The sequence below is a fragment of the Cupressus sempervirens genome, chromosome 3 (genome assembly GCF_028749045.1).
Source record: "Cupressus sempervirens isolate cs-2001-9-10 chromosome 3, ASM2874904v1, whole genome shotgun sequence".
NCBI classification, from domain to species: domain Eukaryota; kingdom Viridiplantae; phylum Streptophyta; class Pinopsida; order Cupressales; family Cupressaceae; genus Cupressus; species Cupressus sempervirens.
In genome coordinates this window covers 509,475,750-509,501,083 of record NC_143120.1, presented here as the reverse complement: position 1 = coordinate 509,501,083, position 25,334 = coordinate 509,475,750, and positions in this window count along the sequence as shown.

Here is a 25,334-nt window from a genome sequence, read left to right as displayed (position 1 = left end):
ATGGTGTGATCATAGTTGATCCTTCCTTACTAGCATCTAATTCTGATCATACCATCTTTAAAGATCCTTTGGGTAATCTTGAAAAATGGAAAGCCTCCAATTCAAACTTTGACTCATAGGCTAATTACACACACACTAGATATGACTACACTATCAACTATTTCAATGGGTCTGACTCCTACATATCCATATTCACCTTAAAGGTTGAAGACCCTCATTATGCTATCACTACATGTCATACCAAGATCACTCTACCTAGAAATCCTTCTAGACCTATGGCCCCAGTTAGACCTAACATCTTTGCTAAAGCTATGACCCCTGGTAAACTTGTTGATCCCACTTCTTCATATTACAACCCTGTTGACCATCATGATAAAACCCCTATGCAAATATCCATATTGGACCTAATACATGTGTCCTCCCAACATCTGAAGATCCTTGAACAAGCATTAAAAGAGTTAGTAGTCCTAGATAACATTGATGTTTCCTAATGCCATGCCACATTTGAAACCTATTCACATCACATCATATCACCTTTCCCCTTAGGATATTTCTAAGGATAGACCCAACCATAATGACCCCCTCCACCTCAAAGTCTTTATCCATAATGCCAAGGTCAAACATGTCTTAATAGATGGGAAAATAGGATTCAACATCTGTACCCTTAAAGTTGTCACGGGTTTGGGTTACTCTAAAGATGACGTGGATCCCTCTCGCAGAATCACAATAGATGTCTATGATAATGGCGGAGCTTCTCCAAGGGTGTCATCATATTACCCATTAGAGTTGGTCCAACTATTGAGAATACATTGTTCCAAGTGCTAGATGTCAAAATGAATTACAACATGATACTAGGATGCCCTTGGATCCATGCTATGAAAGAAGTGCCATCTACATATCATGAATATTTGAAGTTTTTCTACAACAATGTGGAGGTTACCATTCCTAGTGATCCAGATCCTTTCAAGTTTTGTGCTAATTTGAGAGATGCTATTGCATACCAAGTCCCAAAAAATAATGAAGTAAAACCCATAGATTCCTCTACATATGCAGATGCTGACATAGTCCTCAGTAAGACCAAGGAAAAGTTGAAGATTGAAGACAATGGGTGTGGGGAATACTTTATGTCTCAAGTATCTAACATTAGGGAGTCACCACTTTCACCCCAATCTTATGGTCAATCATAGCTATCATAAGCACAACATTCTATGATCAGTACATAAACGTATACTTTCATCAATCTCATTAGCTGAAGTGGCCTACATAAATAACATGTCTATGAGAGTACATCTATCTATATTGAGAAAGAAAAAGAAGAAAAAGAACCCACTCATATATCTCCTAACAAGTATTGACCTGGGTTTATTATCATACATAAATAAAGCTATGATAGATGTAGTGGTCTTGGATCTTAGAAACAAGGAATAATTGAACCTATCACTACAAAAGGAAAACCTCCTAGTTTGGGGCTTGGATTCAAACCATTACAAATAGGTCCTCCTAGTACTAAGGTATCTATGTGTGAGACTGTGAATGTTTCAAATGATGAAAAGGCATTTGAGGATACCCAACCTAAAATCAATAATCCTTATGCACTTGACCATATCTTTGTTGACCTTGTTGATACAACTGAATCACATACCCATATATCTACCTTCAACCGGAGACCATTCAACACTAATGATGACATCCCCTCAAGTTACCCTGAACCATTGGATTGGGACTAGCATGGACCCAAAAAAATTTATCGATTCGACAATGATGATTCTATTGTAATAGACTTTGAAATCTATGAAGGCATTATGATTAAAAATCATAAAGAAGCAATTTCTCCTAAAGTGAACACATTGGAATATTTTGGGGAGCCAACTCCACCTTCTAGTTACAAAGAAAAAAGAGAAAAAAATGACAAAAGTAGGTCCCATGGTGAAAATCAAAAGGTGACATTAGACCATGAAAAAGAAAAGGCTAAGTAGCTCCTAAGGATACAAAATGAACAAGATGATGACATGAATATTAGTGTTCCAATGCTCAACATGCCATAACATATTTTTGAGCTCCCTCGATCAGCCTTCATGTGGGAATTCGTTGGTCTAAATCCTCCCAATCCTTCCTTATATCCAGTTGCTTACCCCCAAATCCAACTACCTAACTTGTCCAACACCCAAGATTAAACCCCTATTGATCAAACCTTTGCATACATCATCATCAGTGACATCCCATACAAAGAATCATTTGACCCATTTATCCTCAGATGCCTTGATTCATGAGAAGAAAATACTATCTTACATAAGGTACCCAATGGTATGTCTTGAGGCCTTTCTAGTGGTTTGATTTTAGCCACAGACTCAGAATGAATCTTGCATCGTTATGGTGAGTTGTGGATCTAGAGATTATCAGCTAGTAGCACCAACAATAAATTTCTTTATAGCATTCGTCAACAACATTCATGATTCCTTCTAAAAGTCCTAAAAAAATAGTAAAAAATAACAAAAAGTCATGAAAAAAGAAAAGGAAAAAAGTGGAAAGTCATGAAAAATGGATACCTTGATGAAAACATGGCAAACAAGTGTCTTGGAACAAAAATATGAGTCAAGAGGAAATTTTTGTCCAGAAGTGAAAACTTGGAAACATGCACTTTGGATAGGTACCATGGTGAAAACCTAGCAAATAGGTACCATGAGTAATCAGTTATTGCTCCTCCATCTATCGAGATTCCATTTGATTTTTAACCCTTTTGTCATTCCATGATCATATCCTTTGTATTGCAAGACATCCCTAGTCCTTGATCATGGCCCATGAACTAGTTAATGCCCATTTTTATCTTACCTAAGCATCACCAGTCTATACATACTCTATCATTGTCCTTTGTACATAGTTTGTATCTTGTTTGGGGGCATATTACCTACACAATACATGAGTTTGAACTTGAACTAGGGGCATCTCCTTAAGCATATCTTATCCATTGGACTTATCAAATATCAGATTCGAGCTAACACTTCTGTATGCTTTTATGATCTTGAAAAAATCCTAAAAATTCAAATATGATCCTGGAAAAAAATCATAAAAATCATAAATGTCCTAAACGAATTACTAAAAATCATAAAACATCTTGGAATAATCATTAAAAATCATAAAACGTCCTGAAAAAATTCACTAAAAGACATATAATATCCTGAAAAAATTCATAAAATTCATAAAATGTCCTGAAAAAATTATTAAACATCATCTAACTTCCTGAAATAAATCCTAAAAATTGTAAAATGTCTTGAAGAAATGAGTAACACAAAAACATCAAATATCCTCAAAAACCCTAAAAATCACAACACCCACCAAAAAATTGTAATAAACCTACTAAATAGTCACTGTGGATTATCACTCCTTTTGCATAAACACTTGCACTTTTGCATACTGAAACTCAAAGCACTGCACTTCAACAACAATCACACCTATCTGAGAAATGTGAACCAATAATTAATCTAACGTGTCACTATGAACCTATCAACTAAATCCACAAATAAAACTATCATATGATCAACCTATCAAACACAATCTAAAGACCTAAAACACTAAAAGGAAAGTAATAATGGACAAGAATAATTTTTGGCTCACTCTATTTAGTGAGTGATTTATTTTTTCTTTGTTTTTCTTCGATCATGTTCCTATGCCATCGATGATATAAATTGATCTATGAGAGTGGTTGAGATGGTTCATGGTCATCTTTTTCTATATATTAAACATGTACATTTGAGAGTTTGGGTCATGCATATATGCCTCAAGAAGGATGAGGTCATTTTCTATTTGCATCATGCTTGTTTACACAAAAGGTTTGCATTTACGTTCAAGCCCTTTATGCCACAATGTGTTGCATCCCATTTGCCATATCAAAATAAAGCTTCATTAACATATAATGGAATTTTTGAAAGAAAAAGTCTTCACCTCATTCTAATTGGTCCTCATCTCTTCTCCTTGGTCTTAGATCATTCATATCTTCATCCACCACCATGATCATGTATTCTAATACACCAAATCATCTTCATCTTGCATTCCTACATCTTAATACACTATCTGTCAACCTTCTGTGACTTTCCACCAAGCCTTACCTTAGTTTGACCTTAGTTTGACCAAGTTTGAAATTTTATTGACCATGTTTTACTCATTTCACCCATGTTATGATCTCTTTCCATGGTTTTGGTCATTCTGAGTCCAGTCAGGCTGATTTTGGCCCCTGGAAGCTTCTAGGGTGTAGTCTGCACTTTCAGAGCACAGTTGGGCTTCTCAAGTGCACCTAGGGCACACTTGGTACTATCATAGCATACTTGGCATTACCAAGTGCACCCTAGGTGCACTTGGGTGCATTTTGGGTGCACTTGGGGTAGTTAGATGCTCAAAACTGCTCTTAGAGCCCCTATTTTGCACTCTGGAGCCCATAACTTTTTTGTTTCAACTTCGATTTGCAATCCATTAGTTGCATTGGATTTGTATCTTTGTTGTGAAAAAATTGAAATATCATTTTCATTATTTGGTCACTATCTTGAGTGGTAATCTATGAAACTACTGTCGGGCCCTCGACTGACCCTCGTTCTACAATTTGGACCACATAACTTTTGCATTTGACCTCTGATTTGTAATCTATCAGTTTCTATGGCTTTTTCTTGTTGTTGTTGATGAAATTGACCTATCATATATCCATGTTGGTAAATTTATTAAGGGGGTACCAATATATACCACCATTACTAGGGCATGCTTTTATGAGTTTTTCATTCAAATTCTTTGACACCACACTCTAAATCACATTGCATCAAAGAGGGGCAAAATGTACATGCTCAAAAATGGTTCACATCTACAGTTTCGTCACCTTCATGTACTAACTCATCCCATTTTCTCATTCCACTAATTTTGATCTCTTGGCCAACTTGATTATATCTCAACAATGTCTGTCATCATTCGTATACTCTTTCACATCAATTGCAGAGCATTTCAGAACCATTTCAACATCATCAAAAATCATATCAAATCAACTCAAAATTATGTCGAATCAACTTGAAATCATATCACATCAACCCAGAATCACCCCAAATCTACCCAAAATCAACCATAACCAACCTAAAACATGTCAGATACCTTAAATCAATCATCATTTGTCCAATCCTAGGCATTTTTGCAGCTTTTAGTGCTTTGGAAACCTATCAATCTGACCTTAGTACTGTCATGGCTCTTAGTGCTAGGTAAAACCATCATTCTTGTTATTTGATCATTGACATTGTCAAGTCTGTTAGTGGTAGATCATAACATCATCAAACCATTTTAGTAACATTGATAGCATATGTCGATGTTATTATGATCAGCCATATCAATCAATCTCGATCTTGTAGTATTTATGATATCAATTAAATGTTACATGTCCTCAATTCATGTGATGTATCTTTGGCATGTTATCAATTTTAATCAATCAATCAATTTGAGCATATATTTGGTCTACCCATCATCATTGTAGTCAATCTACATATTCGTTACATTTTCAACAAAGGATACTATCACACTTATTTAATCAAATTAGCCAATCATCTACTAATTTTCTCCATAGAATCAAATAACCCATAATTTAATCCTATGCCATTCCAACCATTTTTCATCTTACATTACTAATTATTCTTCTTAACTAATATCCTCAATTAATTAATTAAATTAATTAATTGATTCATCATTTACAAACCATGGAAATTCACAATTTTCTAAGTCCTATTTTCCATCACTAATTCCACCTTTACTAATTTCTATTTGTACGGAATAATGAATTTTTAATTCGAATATTTCACACAATCTTGACATCATCATGCCAGATGGGAATGACACATCATGGATTCTCCATTTACACTAGGCTAAGATATGTCATAATCCATATATTCTTATTCCCTTACACATGTCTATATTTTCCTTCTATTGTCATAGATTCTTGGTTTTAAGTGGGTTTGAGGTGTAATATGACACATCATAGATCCTCTTCCATTTTAGTCATGTTTGACTTCCAAGTGTCATACAATCCTACATTTGGCATCTTGTGTCATATGCATCATGGATTCTCAAGGAATCTCTTGCCAAGATGCATATCCAAGGTGACAAGTCCAATGCTCTCATCTTGTGTGTTGATTATAAATTGAGCATTCTTCCTCTCATTTTTGGTTCTTCAAGTCCCTTGGTATTTGGTCTCTCAAGCTTAAAATTAGTTCTTCTAGTATTCTCATATCATCATCATTATCATAGAATTTTGCTTCCTAATTGTGTGCACTATAGGAAATTGGAGCTATTGGAAATCTGATTGAAATGATCATTGATGAAGAAGGTTTATTGTCAAAGAGAGAGATTGTTGTTAAAAGAATATTTTCAATCATTGTTTTGTCATTAATGTCAAACTTGCTATTTGTAGGAATTACAATTGCTTACAAGATCCAAGCACTATCACTTAGTTGATTGATGAAGAGGATTTGATCAACAAGATGTAATAAGAGCACCTAAGAGAAAGGTTGAGTTATGATATTGTAATGAAGTACAAGGATAAGCTAAGACAATGGTTAAATGATGTATTGGTAACATACTTGAAGATATAGAGATTGGACACACTAAGAAACACTAGAAGTATAAGTTAGAACAAGGTTGACTGCAAAGCTTAAACTAAGTTCATCAGTGGGTGCCGAGCAAGCTAGTTGAAACCTAGAAAATTCTTAGTTGGAGCTGAGAAAATGGAAAATCTAGTGTGTGTTGAGTAAACTTTAGGTGTCGAGTAAAGTTCAAATGTCGAGTGATATAGAAGGTACAGAGCATCAAAAAATCTTAGTCAGTGTCGAGTGAACTTTAGGTACCGAGCATCAATAAAAATGTAGTTGATGCCGAGCAACACAATATGTGTTGAGCATTAGAGTTTCAATAGTGCCGAGCTGCTGCATTATTTTAAAAGTTGAAGATTTTCCAAATCTGAGCTGAAAAAGTTGTTACCTTGAATTTTGTGAACTAGTTGGAGGATAAGGATGATGAGCTGGTGGCACAAAATTTTATGTAAACCATTTTTGAGCAAATTCTAGAGGATTCTTCATGATGTTTCTAGAAGAAACATAATATGGGTTAGATTCAATGAATCCTACATAATCCATATGAATTGAAATTATAGGAGCGGAGAATCGAATAGGAAAAGGAATTCCAAACTTCTATTTAAGAAGTCACAGACCAAGAAGCAAGAGCTATTGGTGTGCCAAATTGTGAAGTGGTTAGAAGGGTGTCAAGGAGAAGACATCTAGGAGAAGGAAAAATAGAGCGTAAAGACTCTGCTTTGACAAGTGGTCAGAAAGAGATGATTGCATTAATACAGTGAGCATGGAGACTCAAGGAGACTAAGCTTAAAAGGAGGGAAAGCAGTTAGAGTTACAGAGACTAAAAGCCAAGCAATGGTATGTGTTGAGAAGTGATATGAGATCTGCAAGTTGAGTTGTATTTTGTAATCAGGTCAAAACCCCTTATTGTTACTCTCTAGCAATTGTATCAGTTAGGGTAGAAGGAAAATCCTATGGACTTAGGTTGGTCTAATAGCTATTTTAAAATCCTTTAACAGGGTGGCATTCCAAGTGAATGTTCTAAAGTCCTCTAACCAGGCCCACTTCTAATAGGGTGGTTAAATCCTTTAACTAGGTCACATTTACTAGTGTGTTGTAAGCCTTTAATAGGGTAGGCCTTTCACAAGGAATCACTTCAGAAGAGTGAGAATTAAGTAGCATGTTACTGGTGGTTTTTCCCAAATTGGGTTTCCATATAAATCACTATGTTATGTGTTGATCTTTTCATGTGTTATGCTTGCATGTTGATTTACAATAACTTGTTGAATAGGATAGTTAAAGCTTGGATGAATGAATGGTTGAATGGGCTCACTATACTTCGGTAAAAAGTTTGAATAGGAAATTTGGACCTTGAATAACTGATTCAATTACCCTCTTAGTTATTCTAAAGAATTTCTAATAATTGGTATTAGAGACATCTATTGATTTAGTTTCAAGGTACTAGAAGCAGGAAGATCAAGATGTCCAAGAGAGAAGTTCCCAAGCTCAACAAAGACAACTTTGTTGCATGGCAGAGTCTGATGAAACTACACCTTGGATCAATAAGTGATTATGAAAAAACCTTAATTGGAATAGAACATGTAGACCTAGCTAGACCTCTTATTGTAGATGATTTTAACAAAAGGAAGGAGCACAATCAGGCAATGCTGGAGATTGCCTCTGCACTCAGTTATGCTGAATTTGATGATATCAAAGAATGTGATACTACATTCAAGATTTGGAAAGCCCTAATAGATATCTATGGAGGAGATCAAAATGTTTAGAGATCAAAGAGAGAAAGCTTTAGAGAAAAGTTTGATGACATGAAAATGGAGGAAGGTGAAAATGCTGCTCAATATGCTACTAGAATGAAAGAGGTGGTAAGTGCAATAAGAAGTTTGAGTGGTCAATTGGAAGAAGAGATTGTTAATAGAAAATACTTAAGGTCCCTACTTCCCATCTATGCTATTAGAGTTCCAGCCATCCAAGAGCTAAGGTGTGTACAAGGAAACACGCTAACCTTTGAAGGAATTGTAAGAAGACTAACTGCATTTGAACTGTCAAACTTTGACAAATATAGACCTGAGAACCTTGAATCTACTTTTAAGGCCAAGCTGACATTGAAGGACACTGAGGAGATGACATCAAACAAGAAGAGAAGAAAAGGAAAACATGCATCCAATGATAGCAACACATATGAAGAAGATGTGGAACAGTTAGAAGCACTACCGGCTAGGAGATTCCATAGAGGCAAAGGTAAATTCAAAGGTAAGCTGCCTATTATTTGTTTTAATTGCAATGAAGTAGGTCATATTGCTACAAGATGTACACAAAAGAAGAGTTACAAAGAAGGAAATAAGTACAAGAACAAAAGAGAAGGTGATAGCAGATATTAGAAGGACAAAGGCAAAAGATGCTACATTGTTGAAGAAAATTCTTATGAGAATGATGATGAAGTAGTCTATGTGGCCATGAAGGACGAATTAGATAAAGATGTAGATGAAGCAACATTGGTAACCTATGTGAACAAGAATGGCAAGTGGATCATAGATAGTGGATGCTCACATCACATGATAGGAGACAAAAGTAAGTTCATTACCCTTACTCAGTATGATGGAAATAGTGTTAGATTTGGTAATGATGCTCCATGTCAAATCAAAGGAAAAGGCTCTATTAAAATTATAGAGAAAATTTCATGTGATAATGCATACTATGTTAAAGGACTGAACTATAATCTATTGAGTGTATCACAGTTAGACAATGTAGGTTGCAAAGTAGAATTTGAAAATAAATCTGCCAAGATCTATGACACTGATGAAAATCTGATAGGTAAAGGTGAACAAACAAGAACTAATGTTTTTTACCTAGATATGGAAGATGCAACTTGTCTTCTTGTTAGACTTGATGATGTTTGGTTGTGGCATAAAATATTGTGTCATGTTAACTTTGACAATCTGATTAGTATCAGCAAAAAGAAGAAAGTCAGGGGATTGCCAAAACTAAGGAAGCCTAAAAACAAAATGTGCAAACAATGTCAACTAGGGAAGATGACTAAACCTAGTTTCAAAAGCAAAACATACGCTTCCAAAGAAGTACTAGAGTTAGTCCATATAGACTTATGTGGTCCAATAGAAGTGCAAAGTTACCTAGGAGACAAATACATAATGCTATTTGTAGATGACTATTCAAGGATGATGACTGCTATGTTTTTTAAGAAAAAATATGATACATTTCAAATGTTTAAGTAGTACTTGGCCAGAGTTGAGAAGGAAACAAGAAAGATTCTAAAATTCCTAAGATTAGACAGAGGAGGTTAGTTTACATCAAAAGACTTTGAAATATTTTGCAATGACAAAGGTATCAAAAGGTAAAGATCAGCACCAAGAACTCCACCACAGAATGGCATTGCTAAAAGAAGAAATAGATCAATAATAGACTATACAAGAACCTTGATGATGGAGAAAAATGTTGCTTTAAAATACTAGAGAGAAGTTGTAAGTACTATTTTTTACACCCTAAATAGGGTCCAAGTCAAGAAAGGTACAAATGCAACACCTTTTGAACTATGGTATGGTCACTCACCTAATGTATAACATTTCAAAGTATTTTGTTGTAAATGTTATATTCTTAAAGATACTAGAAATGGCAAGTTTCATACAAAAAGTGATGAAGGCATATTCTTTGGATACTCCACTAGAAGCAAAACATATAAGTGTTTGAATACTGACACTAATAAGATTGTGGAGAGTGCAAATATAAATTTTAATGAGTATGTAGAGATCCAAGTTGATGATTCTAAGCAATTAGAAGATTATAGATCCTTTGTATACTTCTATGAAGAATGACTATTGAAGACAATGCTACCAATCAAGTTGTGAATCAACAACAAATTTCAGTATCAGCTGAGTCACAGCCAGTGAATGCCAAGCTACTACACTTTGACTCTAAAAATTGTATACATGAAAGATATGATGAAGTACTAGATGGAGAAGAGCAAAATGACTCTGAAGCTGAAGGATCAAACATGGAAAGAAGAGCAGAACCAAGATTAGCCAAGTATGTGAGAAGACATCAACCTACAGATCAAATCATTGGTGACAAGGATGCAAGACCAATGACAAGGAATGGACTAAGGAATGAATCATGTTTACTGAGTAAGGTTGAGCCAAAAATAATGAAGGATGCACTAAAGGCTATGAAAGAGGAGATATATTAGATTCTTAGACTAGCTGATAATAATGTAATTGGTACCAAATGGGTGTTTAGGAACAAACTTGATGAGAATGGTGAGATAAATAGAAATAAAGCCAAATTAGTTTGCAAAGGCTATGCACAAGAAGAAGGACTGGATTATGGGGAAACATTTGCCCCTGTTGCAAGAATGGAAGGAGTAAGAACATTACTTGCATATGCTACTTACAAAGGTTTCAAAGTCTACCAGATGGATGTGAAGTCTACTTTTTTGAATGGTATATTGGAAGAGGAAGTCTAAATAGAACAACTAGAGGCATTTTTTGATGACAACAAAAAGGATATGGTTTACAAACTACATAAGGCACTTTATGGTTTAAAGCAAGCACCTAGAGCATGGTATGAGAGACTGCACAAATATCTTGTGAAGATAGGATTTGAGAGAACAGATGATAACAATAGCTTGTATATCACGACTAAAAAAAGTAAAGACATTTTGATATCTAAAATCTTTTTTGATGATATAATATTTGGAGGAAAAGATGTTCTATGCAAAGATTTTTCTAATCAAATGAAGCATGAGTTTGAAATGTCAATATTTGGAGAAATTAATTTCTTTGTTGGATGGCAAGTACATCAATTGAAGCATGGCATATTTGTGACCCAATCAAAATACATCAAGGAGATACTCAAGACATTTGGATTGGAATACTCAAAACTAGTTAGAACACCAATGGTGATAGGACACAAGTTATCAAAGAATGATGAGTCAACTAAAGTGAATCAGACGTTGTATAGATCAATGATTAGAAAGTTACAATGTGTTGTAGATAGTAGACCAGATATTACATTAGCTATTGGAATAGTGACAAGATTTTTTGCAAATCCAAGAGAAAATCACTTGATGACAGTAAAGAGAATACTAAGGTATCTAAAAGGAACTGATGACTTTAGTTTGTACTACAACAGAAGTGAAAAGTTTGAACTAAGAGCCTCCATTGATGTAGATTGGGGAGGTAACATTGATGATAGAAAAAGCACCAGTGGAGGAGCACTTTTCTTGGAAAAAAGATTGATTACATGGACCAACAAAAAGCAAAGTTGTAACTCACAGTCCACATCAAAAGCTAAATATGTTGCAACTACTATCAATTGCACCAATATTGTATGATTCAAAAATTTGTTGCAAGGTATGAAAGAAGAGGTAAATGAGCCTGTGATACTCTATTGGGATAATACAAATGCTATCAACATATCAAAGAATCCTATAGTGCATGCTAAAACCAAGCATATTGCAATTAAGTATCACTACATAAGAGAATTGGTGGAAGACAAACAAGTGCAAATGGAATATGTTAGCTCAAAGGAATAGATTTCTGACATCTTCACAAAAGCACTACCTAAAGATGCTTTTGAGTATCTTAGAGGTAAGTTAGGGGTGATACCCCTAGCCAAAGCTACTTAACATAAAGCAAGATTTCCCTACATCAGAAGAATTGATTATTGAAATTTTACACACTAATGCAGAGGATACCTACTTTAGGATTATTCCTGAAGTAATTAAAGTGATGAAGTTCCAAATTAGTCACAAGCAAGGTGATAAAGGGAGAAATTAAATGAACCTGCAAATGCTACACTTTCATGATAAAATGCTAAAGTGTTAATATGTCTTTGGCATTGTTGTCAAAGAGGGAGAAGTAATAAGAAACTGATCAACAGACTTATCAACAACATTTGATCAATAGTATGAGGGAGAAGTTGACAAAAGTTGATTAGAACAGAGAATAGTAGAAGATGAGCAATGCATACAGAGGGAAAGAAGAAAAGAAAAAGGATATAGCAGCTAAGAGGGAGATGTGAAAACTGATGGTAACACAATTACTTTTTCGAATTTGACTTATTGTTCTAACCTAGTTAGCATGTTGATAAAAAGGATAAATAGTTTAGTCTGATGGTTGATCAGTTTGGTTTGCCATCAATGCCGAAGAGGGAGATTGTTGGAAATCTAATTGAAATGATCATTAATGAAGAAGGTTTACTATCAAAGAGGGAGATTTTTGTTAAAAGAATGTTTTCAATCACTATTTTTTCATTGATGTCAAACATACTATTTGTAGGAATGAAAATTTCTTACAAGATCCAAGTACTATCACTTAGTTGATTGATGAAGAGGATTTGATCAACAAGATGTAACAAGAGCACCTAAGAGAAAGGTTGAGTTATGATATTGTAATGAAGTGCAAGGATAAGCTAAGACAATGGTTAAATAATGTATTGGTAACATACTTGAAGATATAGAGGTTGGCCACACTAAGAAACACTAGAAGTATAAGTTAGAACAAGGTTGATTGCAAAGCTTAAACTAAGTTCATCAGTGGGTGCCAAGCAAGCTAGTTGAAGCTAAGAAAATTCTTAGTTCGAGCCGAGAAAATGGAAAATCTAGTGTGTCTTGAGTAAACTTTAGGTGCCAAGTGAAGTTCAAGTTTCGAGTGATATAGAAATTGCCGAGCATCAGAAAATCTTAGTTGGTGCCAAGTGAACTTCAGGTGCCAAGCATTGGTAAAAATGTAGTTGATACCGAGTAACATAATATGTGTCGAGCATCATAATTTCAATAGTGTTGAGCTGCTGCATTATTTTAAAAGTCAAAGATTTTCCAAATCTGAGCCAACAAAGTTGTTACCTTGAATTTCATGAATCAGTTGGAGGATAAGGATGATGAGCTGGTGGCACAGAATTTTATGTAAACCATTTTTTAGAAAATTCCAAAGGATTCTTAATGATGTTTCTAGAAGAAACATAATATGGGTTAGATTCAATGAATCCTACATAATCCATATGAATTGAAGTTATAGGAGGGAAGAATCAAGTGGGAAAAGGAATTCCAAACTTCTATTTAAGAAGTCACAGACCAAGAAGCACGAGCTGTTGGTGTGCCAAATTGCGAAGTGGTTAGAAGGGTGTCAAGGAGAAGACATCTAGGAGAAGGAAAAACAAAGCATAGAGACTCTACTTCTACAAGTGGTTAGAAAGAGATGATTGCACTAATACAGTGAAAATGGAGACTCAAGGAGACCAAGCTTGAAAGGAGGGTAAGTAGTTAGAGTTGTAGAGTTTGAAAGCCAGGCAATGGTATGAACTGAGAAGTGATCTAAGATCTACAAGTTGAGTTGTATTTTGTAATCAGGTCAAAACCCCTTATTGTTACTCTCTAGCAATTGTATCAGTTAGGGTAGAAGGAAAATCCTATGGACTTAGTTTGGTCTAACAACTATTTGTAAATCATTTAATAGGGTGGCATTCCAAGTGAATGTTCTAAAGTCCTCTAACTAGGCTCACTTCTAACAGTGTGGTTAAATCCTTTAACCATGTCACATTTAACAGTGTGTTGTAAGCCTTTAAAAGGGTAGGCCTTTCACAAGGCATCACTTTAGAAGAGTGAGAATTGAGTAGCATGTTACTAGTGGTTTTTCCCAAATTGGGTTTCCACATAAATCACTATGTTATGTGATGATCTTTTCATGTGTTATGCTTGCATGTTGGTTTACAATAACTTGTTGAATAGGATAGTTAAAGCTTGGATGAATGAATGGTTGAATGGGCTCACTACACTTAGGTAAAAATTTTGAATAGGACATTTGGACCTTGAATAACTGATTCACCCCCCCACCCTCTCAGTTATTCTAAAGCATTTCTAATAGGAGCTACATCATTTGGAGAAGAAAGAAGGACATCAGAGCTACAAATGAAAGATGGGGTTTTAAACCTTGTGTTTCTTTCTTTGTTTATTTGGCTTTCATGGTATACTAGAGGGTATGAATGTATATTTATTGAGTTTGTGATTTTCTCATAGTATGTTAGATATTAGCCTATTTTTTGGTCCTACAAGATGATGAAGGATATTGTTGAAATATGCTCGAATGATAATCAAGTTGGCCAAAAGATCAAAATTAGTGAAGTGAGAAAATGGGATGTACTACTATGAAAATATGATTAAACAATAGACATGAACCATTTTTTAGCGTCTACATTTTTCTTGTCTTTGATACAATGTGATTTAGAGCATTGTGTCAAAGAATACTAATGAAAAAGCCATAAAAGCATGCCTGAGTAGGGGTGGTATATATGGTTACCCCCTCAATAAATTTAAAAATTAATGAAAATGATAGGTAAATTGTTTGACAAGGATGATACAAATCCATAGCAACTGATGGATCAAAAATTATAGCTCAAACACAAAAGTTATGGGGTGCAGAGTGCAAAACGAGGGTAATTTGGGGCCCTAGGGGCTGTTCCAAGCATCCAATTGCCCCAAGTGTGCCCAAAATGCACTCAAATGCATATAGGATACACTTGGAATGACCAAGGGCACCCTAGGACATCCAAGTGCACCCTAGGGTTACCAAGTGTGCCCTGGGTGTTGTTAGGAAGCCTAATTGCACCCCATGATGCTCCAAGGGTAGAAATCAATTTGGTTGGACTCAGAATGGCCTAAAACTTTGTGTGCATGCCCAAAACCATAGAAAGAGGTAAAAAATTGGTCGAATTAGTAAAAAATGGTAAAATTTTTCCAAATTTGGTCAAACCTAGGTCAAACTTGGTAGAAAGTTGACAGGTAGTTAGGCAGAGGGTAAAAAATAATGCAAATGAGCTCAAAATGACCCAAAATTTGGTGTGTATGTTCAAAACCATAGAAATAGGTTTAAAAAAAGGTCAATCTAGTAAAAAATTATCAAATTTGGTCAAAATTTGTCAAATCTAGGTCATATTTGGTCAACCCTAAGTCAAATTAAGGCCAGACTTGGTAGAAAGCCATAGAAGGTTAATAGACAATGTATGACTATCCAAGAATGTAGGAATGTAGGATGAAGACGTTTTTGGTGTATGAGAGTACATAACCATGGTAGTGGTGAATGAGATAGATGTTATAAGATAGAGGTGATGAGATGTTGAGGACTAGATAATATGAGGTGATGACTTTTTGCTTTCATAAAGTGTACTATATATCAAAGGAGCTTTATTTTGATATGGGCGATGGGATGCAATGCATCATGGCCATTGAGGGCTAGAGCAAAAATGTAAGCCTTTTGTGTAAACAAGCATGGTGTAGATAGAAAATGACCTAGTCCTTCCTAAGATATATACATGCCCCAAACTCTCAAAGGTACATTTAACAAACAAAAAAAAAGGAAACCATGAACCATCCTGACCACTCCCATAGATTAGTTTATATCATCAAGTGGCATAAAACCATAATCAAAGAATAAAAAATAAAAATAAAATCACTCACTAAACAACATGAGCCAACAATTATTGTCATCCATTATTACTTTATTTTTAGTGTCTTTGGGTCTTTAGAGAGTGTTTGATAGATTGATTATGTGGTAGGTTTGATGGTTGTTCAGCTGGCAGGATCATAGTGACAAGTAGAATTGATTGTTGATTCACATTTCTCAGATAGTAGGTCAAGGTGTGATTTTCATTGAAGCATAGTGCTTTGAGTTTCAGTCTACAAAAGTGCAAGTGTTTAAGAAAAATAGGTGATTATCAACAATAATTATTTATAAGGTTTATTGCAAAATTTCAGTGGGTTATATGATTTTTAAGTTTTTTGAGGATATATGATGTTTTTGTGTTACTCATTTTTTAGGACATTTTATGATTTTTATCAAACTTTTTAGGACATTTTGTGATTTTTAGTGATTTGTTTAGGATATTTTATGATTTTTATGGATTTGTTCAGTATATTTTATGATTTTTTGGTCTTTTTAAAGGATATTTTATGATTTTTAGGTCTTTTTTCAAGATCATATTTGAATTTTTAGGATTTTTTCATAATCGTATTTGAATTTTTAGGGGTTTTTCAGGGTCATAAAGGATTCATAACTATTAGCTCCAATCTGATATGCAGTAAGTCCAATGGATAATGTGTGCTTAGGGACTTTCCCTCAATTCAATTTCAAACTCGTGCACTATATAGGTAATATTGCTCAATCATTAAAGTCATTTCTAATAAACTTCATGTAGTTAATTTCTAATAATGTGGATAAAATAGAAGCTTTAATCTTAGCTATTTCATCTTCTCTTGCATCATATATCAAATATTTATCATCAAGGGGGATTATATGGTCAGTTATCATGCACTTTTTTATACAATAAATTATTCTTAGAAGCTTTAATATTATTTGGATGAGGTTCCTTTTCATGTCCATAAATTATCTCAATACAATTTTAAACTTTGTTATCATGAAACTAATAATATTGCTAGTTTTATAGAAAATAATACCAATGACAATGATCTCCCTTTGGAAGATGTTGAGGTGGACTCATTACATTATTTTCTGTCACTCTTCCATTTTCTCCATAATGACCAACTAGCATGTTCATCTTTATATTCCTAACTTAAATGACTACAAAATGCACCTTGATATAGTCTTGTGGACTCTTGACAACTTCAAATGATTGGAAATCTTTTCCATTTTCCATATTGACACAAGATTAGTCTCCTGAAGGTTATTAGGCCTTTTCATAAGATAAACTAATCACACTCTTGAAAAATGGATTGGCAAAGGAAAGTAATTGCATGTTGAAGAATTATTATACTTTTGGATTCATCAAAGACGAATGGGAAAGTAATTGCACTAAATAATTAAAGAATGGGAAATTCTTATATGTTTGGTAAGTTGGTTGTTGTTCTATATTTTTATTTTTTTAAATGATTTCAATTCACAAGTAAATTTAAGATATATTATTTGATTTTAAATAGTGAATATTATAGTATATTGAATTTAAAGAATTTGAGATATATTATTTGATATAGAGACAGATAGAAGTATATATGAAGAGATGTAGATAAAAGGTTTAGCATTTAGTCCATAACTTAGTTAGTCTAAGGGTTAAGAATTTAGGATATAAAGGTTTAGGATAAGGGTTAGACTTGACATAATTAAAATTTAAAACTTAATGTCAAGGTTTAATATTTTGTAAATTAGGTGCATGTAATCATGTAAAATGGATGTAATCATGAACTCAAGTCACACTAAATAAACCCTAGATGATGTTAGAAAGCTATAAAGTGTAATGAGATTATGATCTTGTAATACATGGATTAGCTCTCAAATGCCCATAATTCACTCAGAAGCACTTGCAAATCACCTAGAATTATTTGCATAACCTTATTACAAAAAATGTAGATATCTCAAAAGCTTGAGTTGATGGCACATTTATAGAAATATCTGGGAGTTCAATGGTTTTGATTCATTCTCCATGAGTGGTGGAGGTTGAATCCTTGATTGATCAATACATGATTAAGCTTTATTGGTGGGAATTAATTTCATTTTCTATTAGTGATGATATGGATAATTGATCATTTTAATTAATTCATTTAATTAATAGTTCTAGCCATAGGATTTAAAAACTTGATTTGATTAATTATGTTAGGATTAATTAATGAATCAATGCCCCTTTTTTAAAATTGATTTTTTATATTAAATTATTGATGTTTTATCATGGGCCTCTGGAGTAGGAAGCCAAAGGAGAGCCCACATAAGAAGATGTCATTAGGGGACTCTAGAGAATATTGAGAGTAGCACAGTACCAGGTGATAGTCTAGACATTGGTGGTCATTTGAGCTAGCATGGTAATTGATCATGATAGGCAGATTGCAAAGCTAACTTCTCAACTGAGGATTACACAGGGTGAGGCCACTTATCATAACTCTAGAGAGGCTTACTATTATGATGAATACTCAACAACTATTCTAGCAGAAAGACAAGTTATTCACTTCTCTATATATTCTTAGGCATCCAAGGGTGTATAGTCCCTCCTACTCGCACTGATGTTCCACCTCCACCTCTTGATGGTGAGGGAGGGTTATTTAATTAGATGCCTGATTCCTTCTTCTCTTCTAATTTTTTTATGATGTATCATTGTCTTTGTATCATTTTGAGACCTTGATATTGATAATGCTTCGATATCACTCATTTTTATATATATTGATTATATCACCCCCATACATTGATAGTATATGCGATGATTACAAATATTATTTGATCTCATTAAATGTGTCATGATCAATTTTTCTAGTTTATACATGAGATGCTCCTATATGGTGTTTTTATTTTCTTATAATATCATGTTATATATAAATTTACCTAAGTACCCTTCTTGATTATCTATGATGGATGTAGTAAATGACATGTCTCTATATGATTCTTTTGATATGATATGCATGGATAATATAATGAAATTTTTAAATTCTTCCTATGCAATAAATGATGTAATTAGATATGTAAATGTTTTTAGATTCATATGACATGTAGCTGTAGATATGATGCTCCTCTAGGATAATAGTTTATCATTTAAGGTTATGATTATGGTTTGACATTTATAATTAGTACTTGGTTCTTAGGATAGTTATTCAATTATTTATATATTAGGGTGTAGGTTTTAGCAAATTAAGATTATGGTTAGGATGACAATAAGGGTTATGATTAGAGTTTTGGTTAAAATTGGGATTATAGTTAATCCTAAATTACGCCCAACCAATGGATCCAAAGAAATAATCTAAAATTTTACTAAGCAAGCAATAACATGTATAATAATTTACATAAAAAACATAAGAGATTACATTCCTTAACGAGCACATTTACATTTCATTTTTAAATAATTATAAGCACTAGAAGTAAAATAAATAACACATCCACATGAAAGAATAACTACTTGAGTTCAATCCATTTAAATAATATACATTTGTTCTAAATACCACTTGGCAAATTAATTCGGAATGCACAATCATCCACTGTACATGTCATAGGGTATGAAAGGCTAAAAGAATATACATTTATAAAATAGTTTACATCATCCATTTTCGATCCATGAAACAAAGTACAATACAATAAGTAAAATCATTAAATACTAAGTTTTGTGTTTGGATCCCTTGGCAGAGTGTAACGTAATTAAATACTTAGTTATATGTTTAGGGTTTTATTGTACATAACTATATGGTTAGGTCGCAGTTATAGTTAGTTTAAATACTTTCTTTGTTATATGGTTTACAAACTAATATAGATAATTAATCACTGGTTATTTGAAATCAGTATTTATTTTTAATTACATGTTTAAACAACGAATTTACATCTAATCTAATCATTCAACATTGTAATAAATACATAAATTAAATACATTTCAAAACATCTAAAATAATAATTTTTAAATGAACATCTACGAAACTATTATTTAAATTAACAAATAAGATAATACTCATTAAAAATATAAATATAAAATTTTATGTATATTAAAACTGAAAAAAATAATAATAAATTGATGTACATATAAAATTTAAAACTGAAAATAATTAAGTAAAATAGTACAAAACAAATTAAAATACCTAGTATATCCAAAAATAGCAGCAGGGGGCAATCGGTAGAGGTAAAAAATGGGCTCTTGTATTGCTCTCAAATTAGGCTTCCATTTTCTAGATGTGAAAATGACCCCCAAAATGCATGAAAATGGGTATTTGTAAGTTTTAAAAATCGGGTACCCGATATTTTAAGAAATCAAGTACTCAATTTGTAAAGGTATTGGGCACCCGATTTTAAAGCGCTTTGGGCACCCGATTTTCTTTTCAATAATCGAGTACCTGATATTTGAATCACGACTGGGGTGCCCGAATCGTGATTTTAGAAATAGGTACCCAATTTTTTGAAAAATCGGTTACCCGTTTCTAAGAAGTACAATTCTACGGATTTGACTTCCGCAAAATTGCGACCCAACTTCTTGCGGGTACCCAAAATATAAATAAGAAAGTGGATAGACTCATTGAATGTGTTCAATCTCATCGTAACCCTAAAATATACAGTGGTGTTTAAGCAGCAAAAGATCTGAATTACCTATTTAAGGAGGTACAAGGGCCCAACTTTCTAATGCTAAAAGAGGTTGTTCAAGGTTGGAGCAATTGTTGATGTTGTTGATTGGTGAATCTAAGCATAAGGCTGAGGAGAGTTAAGAAGAGGTGAAGATTGATTGCTTGAAGGGTTGTCAAGAAAATCAGAGACTGAGATGACAATGGAGGCTAGATAGTGAATCAACTTATAAGTCAAGTTGAGATCTGTATATGCAAAGTGATTTGTACTTAACAGATCAAAACCTATTGTTACTTTCTAACCATTGTAAATAGTATTTGAAATCCTTTAATCAAGATTGACCTAGCAGTCATATGTAAATCCTTTAATCAAGGTGGTATTTTAATGGAATGTTCTAAAGTCCTCTAACTAGGTCACTTTTAATAGGGTGATTAAATATTTTAACAAGGTCACATTTAATAGTGTGTTTTATAACCTTTAATAGGGTTGGTTCCTAATAGAGCTCGCTTTTAAAGAGTGAAAGATTGGTGACATGTTATTGGTGGTTTTCCCCAAATTGGGTTTTCACGTTAAATTCTAGTGTCAAACTTGTGTGGATGTTATTTATGGTGTTTTACTGATTAATGTTTACATTCTACAAGTCTGTCATATTTAGGACAGTGGACTACTAGTTTATGTTTACTAAAAGTTGACTATATAGACCGAGCAATGAAATGTTAAAATCTAAAGTCATTTAAGTGTTTGTTTGTCCAATTCGTACATCTAGACCTTGGATAATTGATTCACTACCCCCGTTTCAATTATTCTAAACATTATAACAATTGGTATCAAAGCATTGGTGCTTGTAAAGAAAAGTTTGAAGGTACTCAAAGCTAAAGATCAAGATGTACAAGAAGGAGGTGCCAAAGTTGAACAAATAGAATTTCTCTACATGACAAATATTGATGAGGCTACATCTAGCAGGAATTGGAGAAGGTGCAATATATTTTGTGGACAATGCATATGTGGAGATAACAATAGTTCCTCTAACCACTCAACAACTAAAAGAGAAGAAATAACACAATCATGCAATGTTGGACATTGCTTTAGTCCCAAGCTATGTTGAGTTTGATGACATAAAAGATTGCAAGAATGTAAAGGAAATGTGGGATAAATTGAAAACCATATATGGAGGAGATGATAATACCATGAGAGATAAATCAAAAAGCTTGATGAAATGAGGATGACATAAGGTGAGAATATAGCTCAATACTATGCAAGAATCAAAGAGTTTGTCAATGCTACTTGAGGTGCCAATGGAAAGATTGAGGATGATACATTAATAAGCAAGGCATTGAGAACTCTACTTCTTATTTATACTATTAGGGTTTTTGCAATACAAGAATTGAGATTTACTCCGGGTAATACCCTAACTCTAGAAGGTGTGATTGGTAGGCTTACTAATTTTGAGATGTCCAATTTTGACAATTACACTTATGTTACTGTTGAATCTACTTTTAAATCACAACTAGTTCTTCGTAATAAAGGAAAAGGTAAACATGTGAAAAAGTGATAGTGACAATTTTGATGATGAACTTGATGAACTTGAGGCACTGATGACTAGAAGACTTGGAAAAGGCAAAGGCAAATATATAGGTAAACTTCCTATAATATGTTTTTCATGTAACAAAGTTGTTCATATTGCTGCAAGATGTCCTGACAGAGAAGACAAGGATGAGAGAAAGGAAAGCAAGTACAAAGGGAGAAGAGATAATCGAGACAACAAGAGAAATAAGGACTACAAAGATGAAGGTAATAAATCTTATTATATTACCGAAGAAGAATTTGATACAGAATATGAAAGTAATGATGAAGAAGTTGTTTATGTTGCTATGAAAGAAGGTTCTGACAAAGATGAGAAAACAACATTAATCTCTTATGTGAATAAAAGTGATAGGTGGATAATCATTATTAGTTATTCTAATCACATGACTGATGATAGAAGTAAATTTGAGAATATTGGACCATAAAAGTGCAGCTGCGTTAAATCTGGCAATGATGTACCATGTCTTATGAAAGGTAAAGGATCAATACAACTAACTAATAAGATCAAATGTGATAATGTGTACTGGGTTGAAGGACTTAAATATAATCTATTAAGTGTTTCACAATTGAACAAATCAGGTTACAGAGTTGAATTCCATCACGGAAAGGCCAAGATATTTGATGTTGATGGAAAATTGATTGGAAGTGGTGATCAAACAAGAGGTAATTTGTTCTATCTAGACTTATCAGATGAGACATGTTTGTTTGCACAATATGAAGATATTTGGTTATGGCACGAAAGGTTATGTCATGTAAATTTTGATAACTTGGTTAGCATTAGTAAGATGAAAGGAGTGAGAGGTTTGCCAAAACTGAAGAAACATGATAATGTTATGTTTAAACAATGTCAATTAGGAAAAATGACAAAGTCAAGTTTCAAGAGCAAGGCATATTCATCTAATGATATTTTGGAATTCGTTCATACTGACTTATGTGGGCCTATTGGTGTTCAAAGCTATTATGGAGACAAATATTTTATTCTATTTGTTGATGACTATTCTAGAATGATGATTATGATGTTTCTTAAAGAAAAATATGATGCTTTTTAGTTATTGAAGTGGTATTTGGCCAGAGTTGAAAAGGAGACAAGAAATAGTTTGAAGTGCTTGAGATATGATAGAGGTGGTGAATTCATTTCCAATGAGTTCAATGTATTCCACAATGACAAAGGAATCAAGAAGCAGATGTCAACATCTATGACCCCTCCTCAAAATGGAATAGTTGAAAGGAGATACAGATTAGTCATGGATTGTGCTAGAACACTGATGATGGAGAATAATCTATCACAATAATATTGGACAGAAGCTGCAAGAATAACTATTTATACCTTGAGCAGAGTACAAGTCAAGAAAGGTATAAATGTTACACCTTTTGAATTATGGTATGGGTATGGTCCTAGTGTAAAATATTTCAAAGTTTTTGGAAGCAAAATGTTACATGCTAAAAGATAATAGAAATGGAAAACTTGATGTTGAAAGTGATGAAGGCATATTCCTAGCCTTTCCACTAAAAGCAAAGCTTATAAGTGTTTGAACTCTAACACTAACAAAGTTGTGGAAAGTGCAAATGTGAAAATTGATGAGTTTCAGAGAAGAATGAAGTTGAAGGCAAGACAAAACCTGAAGACTATAGTTTATTCATAGATGTGAATGATAGTGCTCTTAGTACCCCACCTGAATTGATGAATAAAGCTACAAATCTATAACAAACTGGGAATGTTGAGTTGCAACAACCAGTTGTTGAGCAATAGATTGTGGGTGTCGAGCAACAATTGAGCGATGTTGAGTCGCAAATGGAGGAAGTCAAACATCGAGAAGACAATGTTGAGCATGTAGAAGATGAACCAAAACTTGAACCAAACAGAGATAATGAGCTTGAAATCATTTTTCAAGATGAATTTGTTGAAGAAAAAATAAGAAAAGAGCATGTACTAGCAAAATACATGAGAAGACATCATGCACCTAAGAATTTTTTTGGAGATAAAGAATGTGGTGTTATGACAAGTAAAATACTCAGAAGTGACACATGCTTACTTTGTGAGTTTGAGCCCATATATGTGAAAGATGCCTTAGAGAATGAGGATTGGATACAAGCAATAAATGAAGAAATTGAATAGATTGAAAAGAAAAAAACATGGACACTGGTACTTAGACTAAAAGATAAAAATATTATTGGAACAAAGTGGGTATTGAAGAATGAGCTGAAATAAAATGGTGAAGTTACAAGGAACAAGGCTAGACTATTATGCAAAGGTTATGTACAAGAAGAAGGAATTGACTATGGGGGGACATTTTCCCCTATTGCAAGACTTGAAGGAGTTAGAACACTACTTGCATATTCTGCTTATAAAGAATTTAAGGTATATCAAATGTATGTCAAATTTGCATTTCTGAATGGGATACTAAAAGAAGTATACATAAAGCAACCTAAAGGTTATTGTTGACCCTAGCAAGAAAAATATGGTGCAAAAGCTGCACAAGGCTTTATATGGTTTGAAACAAGCCCCTAGAGCATGGTATGAAAGATTACATAACTATTTGGTGAAGATTGGATTTGCAAGAACTAATGATAATAGTAATATGTACTTGAAGATTGGCAAAAATAACAAGGTATCACTATCTAAATTTTTTGTTGATGATATCATATTTGGAGGCAAGGAAGCACTATGCAAATCTTTTGTTGATGAATGAAGAAGGAGTTTGAAAGGTCAATGTTTGGTGAGATCAAATTCTTTGTTGGATTACAAGTATATTAAATGAAGTAAGGTATCTTCATTACTCAATTCAAATATATCAAGAAGATACTGAATTTTTTTGGAATGGGAGATTCAAGACCAGTTAATACAACTATGGTCATAGGCCACAAGTGATCTAAGTATGATGATTCTATTGATTAGAACCAAACATTATACAAATCAATGATTGGGAAACTCAAATATGTTGTTCATAACAGACTTGATATTGCATTAGCAGCGGGGGATAGTTAAAATATTTTCAGCAAGTCCTAAGGAGAATCACATGATGGCAATGGAAATGATACTAAGGTATTTGAAAGGAATAGAAGACTATGGATTGTATTAGAAGAAGAATGACAGGTTTGACCTAAAGGTATT